Below are 14,020 nucleotides of genomic sequence, written 5' to 3' on the forward strand. Positions count from 1 at the left end.
AATTACTAGGATGCAATCTTATATCTTTATTGCACCTTATCTCCCTTCCCAGGAAAGAAGGACTGAAACAAAGTAACTCAATCCCAGTCTGCCACAGCCCAAAGACACAACCCTTTTGTGGTCAGGGTGACGCATCACTCACCCAAGAATGGCACATCCTGCCTTTAAGTGTCCCTTTCATCAATAGGGCCAATCAGTTCACAGCTAAATAATAGGAAGGTGGAGCCCAGATGCAAAGAGGAGAGATATAAGGGGCCATTATTGTTAAGACTTCCCATATTATCTCTTATCTTTCCTTTCCTCATTGCATCAACAAGCCCCTCATCATGTTCTGGCCACCCATTCTCAGCCTTCTAGCGTTATGGTGCACAGGTGAGAGCAAATACACACTCAAATTACTGTTAGGATGAATGTATCTGATAAACAAAGAGTTTCTGACACTTTCTGCCATATATTTTTTTTTCCAGGTTTGGACTCTCAGCCTGTGCTGACTCAGCCCCCATCAGCATCAGTGTCACCAGGGAGCACAGTGAAGCTCTCCTGTGTCATGGGCAGCGGGTTCAGCATCAGTAGCTATTATATAGCCTGGTACCAGCAGAAGCCTGGCAACCCCCCAAGATACCTCTTGTACTATTATTCCGATTCCAGCAAGGGCCAGGGCTCTGGAGTCCCCTCTCGTTTCTCCGGGTCCAAAGACACATCTGCAAACATCTGCCATTTAACCATCACAGGAGTCCAGGCAGAAGACGAGGCTGATTATTACTGTGGTACTTACAGAAGTGGGAGCAACTATGTGTAAACACAGTGATACAGTCAAATGGGGAACTGAGACAAAACCTTCCCCACTATGCTTAGTGCAGAACAACATATTTTTGTGAGATTCAATTTTGTGGTCAAAGGACTGGTCTCTGATCTAGCAGGATCTCATGGAACTTAGCTTCATACTCGTGAGGTGGCTTGAGGCAAGCAGGATTCTGTTGGCTTACCCTACCGTTAGCCTGACCCACTCCCCACACACATTTAGGCTAATTATTCTGGCCTACCCTGAGAGGCTCCAAGGGAGAACTCTGTGAGCTACTTTGACTCCCCACTGGGGAGGAAGGTGGGATATTAAAGAAATAAACAAATAAATATATAAATTGTTATTTCTATTTTCTTAATTCAAACTATAATAATGACTAGAGGCGTGATATAACTATCCTATGTAAATGGACACTAAGAGGTGATACAAAAATACAAAGAGTTACACAGAAGTGAGTATTAAGATTGTTCCTCATTTTGTCTTGTGAGAAAAGCTGGTTTAAGAAGGCTTTTTGACATTTCTAATAAAGGAGGTTTACTAGAGAAAAATAAATTAGAAGAGCTACTAAATAAACCAATACATGGTTTAATCATTTGCAACTAAATCACTTAGCCTCAAGACTCCAGCTTCACAAACTACAAAATAGACTGTTGGCAGCTCTTTAACAGTTTCTTAAAAGAGTTGATGATATTAAACAAGGCTTTATTAAGATGACATACAAATTGTTGATTGAAAACTCCTCTACTAATATAACTAGGTTTCAGAAAAATGGCAATCGGACTGTAATATGACCATTATCAAATAATACCTGCAATAATATCTTGATATACTCTCCCTTTAAAACCTCCACAATCAGCACAAAGCATCAGTCTTACAAAATTTTACCACGATGATACCTTACTCCTCAAAAAATGTTTCACATGAAACAGTCACTCACTCCAGACTGTTGGAAACAGTGTGCAGAAGTAGGGTCCTTCAACCACTGCTGGTGGCGATGCAGACTCATCCACGAGTTTTGGGTTTCTATTTTAGACAAAATATATCAGATAATGGGCTATGATGTTCCATTTAGGCCTGAAATTATATTTTTGAATTTTGGATCTGATCCCTCTATTCTTAAAATCAAAAAAGACTTAATATAAATATTATCAGTAGCAGCAAAAACTGCCATTGCTTCAAAATGGAAAACCAATTCATTACCATCTTTATTGCTATGGTTTGTTAAAATCTGGAATATTTATGTGATGGAAAAGATAACTGATACTTGATTGTATATATGTCAATGGCAGCAAGGATATTATACACCAAATATTGGAAGACTCAAGAAACACCAACTAAAGAAGAATACATTAATAAACTACTAGAAGCTGCGGAAATGGACAAATTAACCATGGAAATGAGAGGCACAAAGAAATGGACATTTCAAAAAACCTGGAAGAGGCTATATGATTGGTACAATGAGAATGGACTTAAAGATTAAGCTTATATGGTAAAATTAACATTGGAATGTGTAGCAATTTATAATAATGGAATTAGAGAATATTAAGAAATGTTGGAGAATAATGAAGGGATTATGTAGAGGTAGTAGCAAATTGTAATAAGTCTCTTGGCCTATATGTTGTTTGTTGTAGTTGTTTATGTCTGTGTGTAGGTATATAAGAAAATAATAAAGGTGTACCTTCGGGTACTTAAAAAAAGAAAAAAGAAAAGATAACTGATCAATTGTTACAATATGAGCTCTTTCCTAGACACTTGGATTTCATTGAGAAATGGTTTCCTGTTCTAGGTTATATGTCAACACACAATTTAATTCCAGACAAAATAACATCTCTAAATTTACCAATCCATTTATAAATCATTGACTGTAAAAAGCTCTTATTGCCAAAACATATATATACCTTTATAGCTTATTGAAAAACCATTAAGTCTCTTTATCTAACTATTGTAATATACTAGTTTATTATTGTTCATAGGAAAATTGGTTTAAGAATTCTAGTTGTAGTTTTCCCACCATCTTTATATTTAAAGAGATACACGTAACCTACGAGCTTATTATTAATAGATGTTCACTATTAATCTTAATGTTGTTAGGGTATGTTATTCATGAATTCAATAATATGTTAAATGCAAAAAAAAGCATCAGACCAGAGGAATCATAATGTCGAACAGAACACAGCAATAAGCCAAAAATATATATATCACTGAAAACAGCAGAGAAAAGAACAGGTCAGCAGCTATAACAATCATTAAAAACCTGCTATTCACCATGCACATTCCCTCCCACATGTGCTGCCCAGTGTCATTGGGGAAGTATATGTAGGTAGTCAGAGTAGGGATGCTTTTGGTAGTCCCAGTGAAAGCCGTTCCAGTAGGGATGCCAGACTCCATGTGGGTGTGGGGATCCCTTGGAATTAAAGCTCATCTCCGGACTAGAGAGATCAGTTCCCCTGGAGAAAACGGATGTTTTGGAGGGTGAACTCTATGGCATTCTACCCCAGTGGGGTCTCTGTCCTCCCCAGACTCCATATCCAAATATCCAGGAGTTCCCCAGCCTGGATATAGCAATTCTACCCAGGGGGTGCCTGGGAACCCTACAGCCCAGTCATCTATTGTCTGGCACCATCAGAGAAAGGATACGTGGGAAGGCTCATGGGTGGCGGAAGGAAAACATAGGCAGATGGATGGGAAGGGAGATGGTGGACGGGACAGTGGTGGGCAGAGGAGGCCGCTTGTGTGACTCCAGCACACAAACATAATATTAAGTAGACAGTATAGAAATGTATTCCTTCTCATTCACACAGCAGCAGGATGGGCCCAGGAGATCAAATCAGTTATCAAAAAGAAGGAGGACTGCATGGCAAAAAGCAGAGTATAAAGATTTCAAAACTGTGGGGGAAAAGGAAGTCCTTTTTATATGGATAGTCAAAATTACTCAACATCCTTTAGTACAGATTATTCCTTCATAAACCATCAAACCTTACAGCTGTATGCATACCAGCAAAGTAATAAAATAGGGATGCATCCCATCCTTCCAATACCTGGATTTAAAAAGGATTCTATTATTCATTTGTGATCCATTCACTTTGATTGACATAAAGAACCAGGATGTGATCCTCTCCGTTTGGTGCACATTATATTTTCACTCTCAGCCCCCACACACACACACACACAATGAAGAAAAATTCAGTTATAACACTGCCAAAACCAAAGGCCAAACGGAAGCATCAATCACCCAAGAATGGCAAATCCTAACAATAGGGCCAATCAGATTACAGTTTATTAACATGGAGGTGGAGCAGAGATGGAAATAGGACAGAAATAAAAGGACCTCCTTTGTAAAGACTTCCAGTGTGTTTCCTTTCATCACTGGATCACTGAATCAATTCATCATGTTTTGGCCACTCATTCTCAGTCTTCTAGGGATGTGTTGTACAGGTGAGAGTAGATCAAACGGATATTCCAGTTATTGCTAAGGTGAGTGCGGCTGATGGGCGAAGTGGGTCTGACAATTTTTGCATTTATTTTTGGTCAGGTACGTACTCTCAGCTTGCTCTGTCTCAGCCACCATCAGCATCTGTGCCAGCAGGCACTACAACAAAACTCTCCTGTGTGGGCAGCAGCGGGTTCAGAGTCAGTGACTCCTACATGGCCTGGTACCAGCAGAACCCTGGGAATACCCCAAGATTCCTCTTATGGTATTATTCCGATTCCAGCAAAGGCCAGGGTTCTACAGTCCCCTCTCGTTTCTCTGCCTCCAAAGACACATCCAGCAACACCTTCTACTTAACCATCACAGGCATCCAGGCAGAAGATGAGGCCGTTTACTACTGTGGTGGACAACATGGTGGTGGTAGCAGCTGGAGGTAAACACAGTGATACAATCAAATGGGGAACTGAAACAAAATCTTCCTACTGTGTTGTTTCAGACCAGCCATATTTTGCAAGGTATCATTTGTGCTTAAGGGGCTGATCTGGTAGGTGGGTGCTTCAGTATCATTTGAGATGAAAATTCTTGAGTTGTCCCTTAGACATCTCTCAGTCTCAGTTCCCATCTGCAGCACAGGTGGACCTCCTGATTGCACCTGGGTTTTGGGCACTGTGTGATACAGAGTGATGGACTAGATGGGCCATTGGCCTGATCCAACATGGCCTATTTTATGTCCTTCTGTTCTTAATATTGGCCTACCTTCCAGGGCTCAAGCAGTTTTAATCCTGTTTACCTCTTTGCTCAAAAATACAAACAAGAAATAGCACCATTAATTTAAAAACATAATTTTCTTTAATTTTCTTCAAAGTTTAATATTTGTTCATTCATTCCCTCTTTATGTTTTTCAACCGCACAAATAGAATCACTTAAAGGCCTATTATGCATGGTGTCTTCTCTCGTTTTCACCATACATGTCCATCAGGTTTTCTGTGTCATTATGCATTGATTTTTCTCCAGAGCTCAATTCACTTCCTGGTCGCTGTTTCCCCAAGTTTTCCAAGAGTGCTTTTGTGCCAATTTCCCCCCTTGTTTAACGTTCACGCCGAAGGTAATTCAAAAGCATACAGATCCCCTCAGATCCCCCCCTTGCCCTTTTGCCGCCCCTGCAGGTCACTCCCCTACCTACATCAAGATCATTCCGCCCATTCTGCACTTCCTGCCATTCTCCCCCTTCATCAGCATACAAGCTCTGTTATTACAAGTGGCATGAGTCTAGTGATATGAGACTATTGCTAGTCTCAGATTGCTGGATAAAAAATTTAAATGACAGGAAAAGTTTAAAAGGAGCTGCACAAGATTTAGTTCCCTGCTGGTATTGACATGAAAGGGGGATCAGAGAGGATGCAAACAGCAGTGTCCTCAGTACAAAAAAAAAAAAAAAAGGATTCCTGTGCTGCATGCAAACAAAATAAAGGGTGCGATCATCAGTGTGGAATGAAACTAACCATGAGATGTAAAGAGAGAGAGACACTGGGATGGGAAGCCTAAAGCTTTTAAAACTTTTTTCCCCGTTAAGTCTTTAGTGAACAAAGTTCGGGGGGGGGGGGACCATTTCAACAGTCTCCAGAAGACTAACATTAAAATGGTGGCTAAGCCAGTTAGACCTTCTGCAAACCACCAAACTTAAGAATCACTTGGGGTCGATCCATTTGGAGACAGAGTGCAATCATCACCGGACAGGCTTTAAAAAACTGCCAAGATCACAAGAAGTGTGCAGGATCAAATTAGATTATCACAAAGAGAAAACCACACAAATTTGCAAGGAAGAGCAGGAATTAGCACTACTATGCAGCTGTACAGGCGCACTGGCAAAAATACCCCCCTATTATTATTTTTTCCCCAATTTAGGGGCACAAGATTAAAAAAGCTCTCTGGAGCTTCTGCCAAAGGACTCCTCCCCCACACAAATTGGATCCCTGTGATGCAGAATAATAATGGTATGGAGGAAAAATAATGGCACAGAATCCAAAGTCAAACTTAAAGGCTTACTGCTCTGAAAATCTGCATTAAAAGGTACATGCGTAATGGGCCATATAATACATACACATTTTGCCCTGCCCTGCCTCCCCTTGAAACACAAATTTTGAAAAATCCATTTTATATGAACAAAGAATGCTCCTTATTCTCATGTACTTCATATGATTATTTATCAGAAATACCAAAATAATGATCCCTCCCAACCCACCCACCAGCAATCCACAGCTCCAAATTCATGGAGGCATAATCCAAACTAGTTTTTTTTAACTATGTTAACATAGTTCTTTTGAACTATGGTGCTGGAGAAGACTCTTGAGAGTCCCTTGGATTGCAAGAAGATCAAATCAGTCAATCCTAAAAGAAATCAACCCTGACTGTTCCCTGGAAGGCCAGATAATGAAACTGAAGCTCAAATACTTTGGCCACCAAATGAGAAGGGAGTACTCACTGGAGAAGACCCTGATGCTGGGAAAGATTGAAGGTCAAAGAAGACGGGGCTGGCAAAGGATGAGATGGTTAGACAGTGTCATAGATGCAACAAACATGAAACTGACCAAACTTCAGAGGATGGCGGAAAACAGGCGGGCCTGGTGTGATCTTGTCTATGGGGTCGCAAAGAGTCGGACTCGACTGTGCGACTGAACAACAAAAATCCAAACTACACCACATTCTCCTTTCTAAGTCCATTGACCTCACTGGTCTTAGTCCAATGGCAATTCAAAAGGGAATGAAAAAGGATAGGATTGCCAACCTACAGCTAGGGCCAGGAGATCTCCAGGAATTGTAACTGATCTCCAGACAATGAAGATCAGTTCTCTTGGAGAAAATGGCTGCTTTGGGGTGTGAACTCACTGGCTTTATACTCCATTGAGGTGTTTCCCATCAGAAACCTTCCCCTCCCCAGGCTCCACCTCAGAATACCCAGGAATTTCCCAATCTAGAGTTAGCTACCCTCCCAGGAAGATTTGAGGCAAAAAAAAAATCTCCTAGTGACGCTCAGTTCCACATCCTCCCCTCTGAATCCCTCAGGGCAAAACTACCACAAAGCCCACCTGGTTTTTGCAATCTCCCAAAGATTTCTCTAACAGACAGGATGGCTCATCCCCTGACCCATAAAGACCTCCCCAGGCCAGACAGCTGTCTTTTTTTGGTAACTATGTACTTTTTTCCCATCAAAGCAACAAAAACCAATGGTACTGGTTCAAGGTGCCCCATGAGGGACCAGAGACCTCCCAGAAATACCAGTCTTCTCATAGGCAGTTAAAAAAGGATATAAAAGGGGTTCCCAAAGCTGCACCATTTTGCAGCTGATACAGTTATTAAAGGTAAAGGTTTCCCTTGCTCGAAAGCCAGTAGAGTACGACTCTAGGGCTGTGGTGCTCATCTCCGTTTCAAAACCGAAGAGCCAGCGCTGTCCAAAGACATTTCTGTGGTCATGTGGCCAGCATGACTAAACACCAAGGTGCACGGAACGCTGTTACCTTCCCACCGAAGTGGTACCTATTTATCTATTTGCAATTTCTTGCTTTCGAACTGCTAGGTTGGCAGGAGCTGGAACTAGAGATGGGAGCTCACTCCATCATGCGGCACCCGGGTCTCGAACTGCTGAACTACCGACTTTCCACAGCCTGCAGTCCAGCGTCTTAACCACTTGAGCCACCGCAGCTCCTGATACAGTTATTAGCAGCCATCAAATATATTATTACGTGAAAAAGGGATCTCAATCTGTATTAACTATTTTGATCACAACATGTAATTAATTTATATTAATACATGCCAATTTCAAGAGCCTTTGGTATATGTGGCTCATACGTATCCAAGCACTTTCAGAAGGGGTTCCCTTCAGTAGAAGGAGCCTTCCCATGATGTAATGTGTTCATCATAAATTTGGACCATGTTATGTCCTTCCTCATGAAAGAAGGACTGGAACAAAACAACCCAGCCCCCATCTGCTAACATTCAAAGACACAACCCTTTTGTGGTCAGGATGAAGCATCATTCACTCAAGAATGGCACATCCTACTTTTATCATATGTCTCCCCTTTCCTCCATTAGGGCCAATTGGTTTACAGCTAAAGAATATGAAGGCAGAGCACAGATGCAAAGAGGAGAGATATAAGGGTCCATTATTGTTAAGACTTCTCATATCATCTCTTCTGTTTCCTTTCCTCATTGCATCAATAAGCCCCTCATCATGTTCTGGCCTCCCATCCTCAGCCTTCTAGTGCTGTGGTGCACAGGTAAGAGAAGGTCAAATATGAACTGAAATTCTTTTTAAGATAAGCAAAGGGTGCCTTACAGTTTCTGCTGTATAATTTTTTTCCAGGTTCAGATTCTCAGCCTGTGCTGACTCAGCCGCCATCATCATCGGTGTCACCAGGGAACACAGTGAAGCTCTCCTGAATCATGAGCAGCGGGTCCAGCATCAGTAGCTATAATATCTATTGGTACCAGCAGAAGCTTGGGAATCCCCCAAGATACCTCTTATGGTATTATTCCGATTCCAGCAAGGGCCGAGGCTCTGGGGTCCCCTCTCGTTTCTCTGGCTCCAAAGACACATCTGCAAACACAGGCTATTTAACCATTATGGGAGCCTTGGCAGAAGATGAGGCTGGTTACTACTGTGCTGTAGCTCATGGCAGTGGTAGCAGCTGGAGGTAAACACAGGCCCCTGCCACACGCGGGGAAAAGAACGGCCAAAGTGCGGGTTTTTAAAGCCACACCAAAAGAGACACGCGGTGGCGGGATCAGATAGATCCCCTGAGCCGCCGCGCAGTTGCTCCCTGGCACGATCAGATGCCGGGGGGAAGCCACTGCAGGGAGAGCAAGGCAGCCAAACTGCGCATGTGTGCGCGTGCACAGTTTGGCCGGGAGCCTCAATTGCTCCTGCAGACGGGCGTGCCAGTGATCTCACGGCCGCACTTGCTGTGCTGTTCCAGGTTGGTGATACCTTTTACTTGGGGTGGGTGGGGGTTTGCAGCAGGTTTTAGGCCGGAAGGGACGGATCGTGGACGAGTGCACGCCAATTCCCAGATGTTGCGGTGTGCTCGCGCCCATTTGCTGCACCCCCGATCCGGCCCTCTTCCGGCCCAAAACCTCCCGTGTGACCGGGGCCACTTTGACACAGTCAGTTGGGGAACTGAGACAAAAAACCTTCCTCCCTATCCTTAGTGCAGAACAATGAAGCTTTGCAAGATGTAATTTTGTGGTTAAGGGACTGATCTGTGATCTAGCAGGATCTCATCCAACATACCTTAAAACTTGCAAGGTACCTATCAGCTCACCCTACCACCAGCCTTAGCCCCAACCCCCCCCCACACACACACATTTAGAATAATCATAGTGACCTACAATGTGAGGTTAAAGAAGAGAACAATGTAAACTGCTTTGGGTCCCCACTGTGGAAGAGGATGGGGTACAGATTAATTAGATAAATAAATATATAAATAAATTTTGATTTTATTTAAAAGAGTGATTATAGGCATGATATAAATAAAACTTTTTACTCTAATAGACCACACAAAATTATGTAGAGCTACACAAATTTTAAAATCACAGCAGACCAGAAAGAATCCTAAAGTCCAAGAAGACCTAGGAAACCCAGCGGCAGAGGTAGATTCGGCGGGGATCGCGAGGGATCACAGTTCCCCCGGGGAAGGTGCAGGGGGCGGGGCACATGACGAAGCCCCGCCCCCTGCTTCCGGCCGCCCCGCTTCAAGCCCTCAATCCGCCAGGAGGAAGCAAGAGAAGAGGGAGGGTAAGTTGCTTCCTCCCCGCCTCTCCCCACCCCTGCCTGCCTGGGGCCAAGGAGGGCCTTCGCGGGGCTTCCTCGCACTCCCCCTGGCCTTGCAGGTCCACCGCCAGGCCCCTGATGTCAGGGGGTGTGGCATATGCTAATGAGTTATGCTAATGAGTTCCCCTAGCTCTTTTTCTACGAAACGACCCCTGCCCAGCGGTAAGCCCATTGAAAAGCAATAATTCATTGGAAAGAGCAGAAAAAGTTCTGCTCCCTGTTCACAAGTAGCAAACAGGATAGTAGTCAAACTGGTAGGTGTTGAATCACCCTTAAAATCAACCGTTTCCTCCCAGCAAACTAGAAAGACAAGGTAACTTTGCCATATGCTGAAGAGTGTAATTTTATACCTTAAAGGAATACTGTGTAGAAGTCAAGAAACTGTGATGCTGTCTCACTGTACATATAACCATGTGGGGGAGCTCTTGAACTGTGCTGTTTATTCTACAACTAGACCAGAGGAAGAGACATCCTTAACAAAAGGCTACTCAGCTGCTGTCTATTATTATCAAACCAAACTACTGCCTTCAGTGCTCCTACCCCAACATCAGAGTGCTGAAAGCTCTTTCCCACCTGTTGGAGAAGGCATTCAATTACTCTGCAGAAGACATTCCTAAATTATCTTTCGGAAGTGGATGATGTGTGCAAATTGGGGAAAAATTGTTTCCTTTCTGAAAAAACTTAACTGGGGCTCCGATCACACCAGCGAGGAACTGCGGGCGGGAAGCAAGGCTGTTTGCCCCGGGGCGAACTGACGCATGTTTCTGCGATCAGACTTCCACCCGCCTGCCCCACAGTTCTGGATACTACTAGCTCCTGTGCCGCAACAAGACACCCCGCCAACGACTCCGGGACGCTGGACAGATGTGTCCGTCTGATTGCATCCCTTTAATCCGCAGGGGAATTGCATGTCTGTCGCAGCTTCTGGTACGTATGATCACAGCCTGGTTCTTTCTTCTCACTCTGGCTCTGGTGGTTGGTATTATCAGATTAAACACCTTCATCCTCTGGCCCCCACCAAACAGGGAGAGGGAAGAGCATTGTGCAACACCCTTTTTTGCTGCCAAAAACCCAGAATATCCCCACATTGCATGATACTCTAGGGCTGTGCTCACACACACTAAATAATCCACTTTCAATCCACTTTCAGTACACTTTCCAACTGGATATTTACTGTGTGAACTGGCAAAATCCAGTTGGAAAGTGCATTGAAAGTGGATTATTTACTGTGTGTGACCACAGCCTAGGATTCCTAGAGTATTATGCAACACGGTGTTATCACTTCCTGTTTTTCATCCATAAATGTCCTCACAACATTGCATGTAGAGTTGTCAACCTCCAGATGGTGGCTGGGGAATCTCCTGGGATTACAACTGATCTCCAGTCGACAGAGCTATTCATTCTCCTGGAGAAAATGGCTGCTTTTGAAGATGGACTCTGTGGCATTACACTCCTCTGAAGTCCCTCCCCTCCCCAACACCACCCTCTCCAGACACCATCCCTAAAATCTCCAGGAATTTCCCAAACCAGAGCTGGCAACCCTAATTTTGCATGGCACCATTCTTGCCTCTTTCTGCCCCCACCCTCAGCCTTCCCACTAGTTGCCAACTAAGGGTTGCTAAACCTAGGCCCCGGTCACACGGGCCGGATATCGTGGGGGGGAGGAATGGCTGTTTGCCCCGGAGCTAACTACCACGCGGCAGCTGGATCAAACGTCCCGCCGACGTCCCGTGGTTGGGGGGGGGAGGTGCCGATCATACTTCCCTCCTGCGGCACGGCAAAGAAGCGGCGCCCCGGGGGGTTTGTTTTTTTTTTTTTTTTAACCCAAGTGTTTGCATGCGCCGTTGGGTGCTTGTGCGCACCCGTGGAGATGTGACAAAAAAAACTTTTCATGACGGGACATGGGCGGGCGCCGGATGCCACGAGCTAACACCAGAAACGTGATCTGATGCCCACACTTGCCCCACGGTTTCCGGAAACTAGTACCTCAGAGGTACTAGTTTTTTACAGTGCATCTTCGGAGTGAAGCCTCGAGTGAGCCACGTGAGCTCTACGCTTCCCAGATGTGGCGGTGAGATCACGCCCGAAAAATCCGCCTATCTTCCGTCTCTCTAGCATGCCTAATGCTCCGTGTGACCGGGGCCCTAATATATCGTCTGTAGAATGTGGGGGTTCTGCTTAGAAAGAGGATATAGAAGAAGAAGAAGAAGAGAAGAAGAAGACATTGGATTTATACCCCGCCCTTCACTACCCAAAGGAGTCTCAGAGCGGCTTACAAACTCCTTTCCCTCCCCCTTCCCACAACAGACACCCTGTGAGGTAGGTGGGGCTGAGAGAGCTCTTAACAGAAACTGCTCCTTTTCAAGAACAGCTGTGCCAGAACTATGGCTTGCCCAAGGTCATCCAGCAGGTGCAAGTGGAGGAGTGGGGAATCAAACCTGGTTCTCCCGCGCACTTAACCACTACACCAAACTGGCTCTCTTGCTTTGATACAAGGCTTTCTTGCTTTGAGACAAGGACAGGGTCAGCAGATGTGGGGCAGAGGCCAGGGCCCAGGTCTTTTGGCAGGACCCACTCCCACTCACCTCTTCCTTGTGTGCCTGCCCTGCCACCAGCCAGGGTGCCCTCCCCCTAATCTGTTTAGGGCTCTACCACCCACACTCTCTGATGCATGCACTGTCCAGCATCATTGGGGAAGAGTGTGTAGGTGGTACAGAATGGGGGCTCTTTCAGCAGTGGCGATCCCAACCACATACTGGCTGGTGCTATTGGAGAAAGGTTACATTGGAGGGCTCATGGGCGGAGGGAGGACACATAGGCAGGTGGGCGGGAAGGGAAATCCCAATAGGGGGCTATTGGTGGGGGAGGACGCGGGAGGATGCTGGGCACTGTCTGCCCATAGCCCCTCAATACCTGGAACTGGCCCTGCTTTGTGTTGGATCCCCAAGCATCGAGAATAAATCCACGTTTTAAAGAAAAGCAAAATTTATTTCAAAGCGTTGAAGACATACTCAAACACGTTCTTTGTTAGAACTGGGGATACACAGTTAGGTCAAGCATAATAAAGGAACTTCAAACAGATACAGATCCAATGAATATCTTTCCCGCTGGCGGGCTAAGGAAACGGTTGCGCGCCCAGTACATGAGAACCAGGCAGAACATCAGACAAAACACAGGTGCAGTAGTCCTGGGAAAATCAATAGGCAAGCATTACAGCATCTTCTCCCCCACACAACCTCCAGCAGTTATCTTTTGCATTCCAAAGCAGGAACAGGATGATAGAAGCCAAGCCGGGTGTAACAGGGAAAGGATATGTACACAGAGGTCACAGAAAACAGAATGGCAGCTTGCTGACACTTTGTGGCAAGAAGATAGACAATAAATGGTTTTCCAATACTGCCTGATGATTCTATGAAAAAGAAGTGTGAAGCTATCATTAGCAGGTTGTGCTCATTCACAAATTGTACAATTTACTCAATTTTTTGTTCATATACAAATTGCCAAACAGAAGTATAGTTTATAAATGTTCTAGTCTTCCATTTAGCTTGTATTGACAGAGGATAAGAAAATAAAGGGTACAACCGAATCCTGTCTGGGCAATACCTAATCTTACACCTTGGCCCAAAATCAAATATAAAATACCATTAATAAAATAAATATTATTAATGTAAAAATGTGCTTTATATCCTAAAAATGTTCTTGCCACAGGAGTGCTACTTGGAGGAAACCCATGAAGCTCCTCCCTACAAAACTAAATCACAGTTGTAATTAGTTTCAACATGGAGCACTTACACATTTGAAGGTTAAGATGGAATATCCTTCCTGATCTATTGGTTTCTGAATAAAGACTCTAGAGAGCACTCGTAAGACTGAACAGGCTCACTATAGCTGATGCTTAAGTGGGTCAAGCTAACATATAAATTATATTTAAAAATGTATATACAAATATTTATTAGGGTGT

This window comes from Gekko japonicus, unplaced genomic scaffold (genome assembly GCF_001447785.1).
Source record: "Gekko japonicus isolate JY-2015 unplaced genomic scaffold, Gekko_japonicus_V1.1 scaffold1414, whole genome shotgun sequence".
Lineage (NCBI taxonomy): Eukaryota > Metazoa > Chordata > Lepidosauria > Squamata > Gekkonidae > Gekko > Gekko japonicus.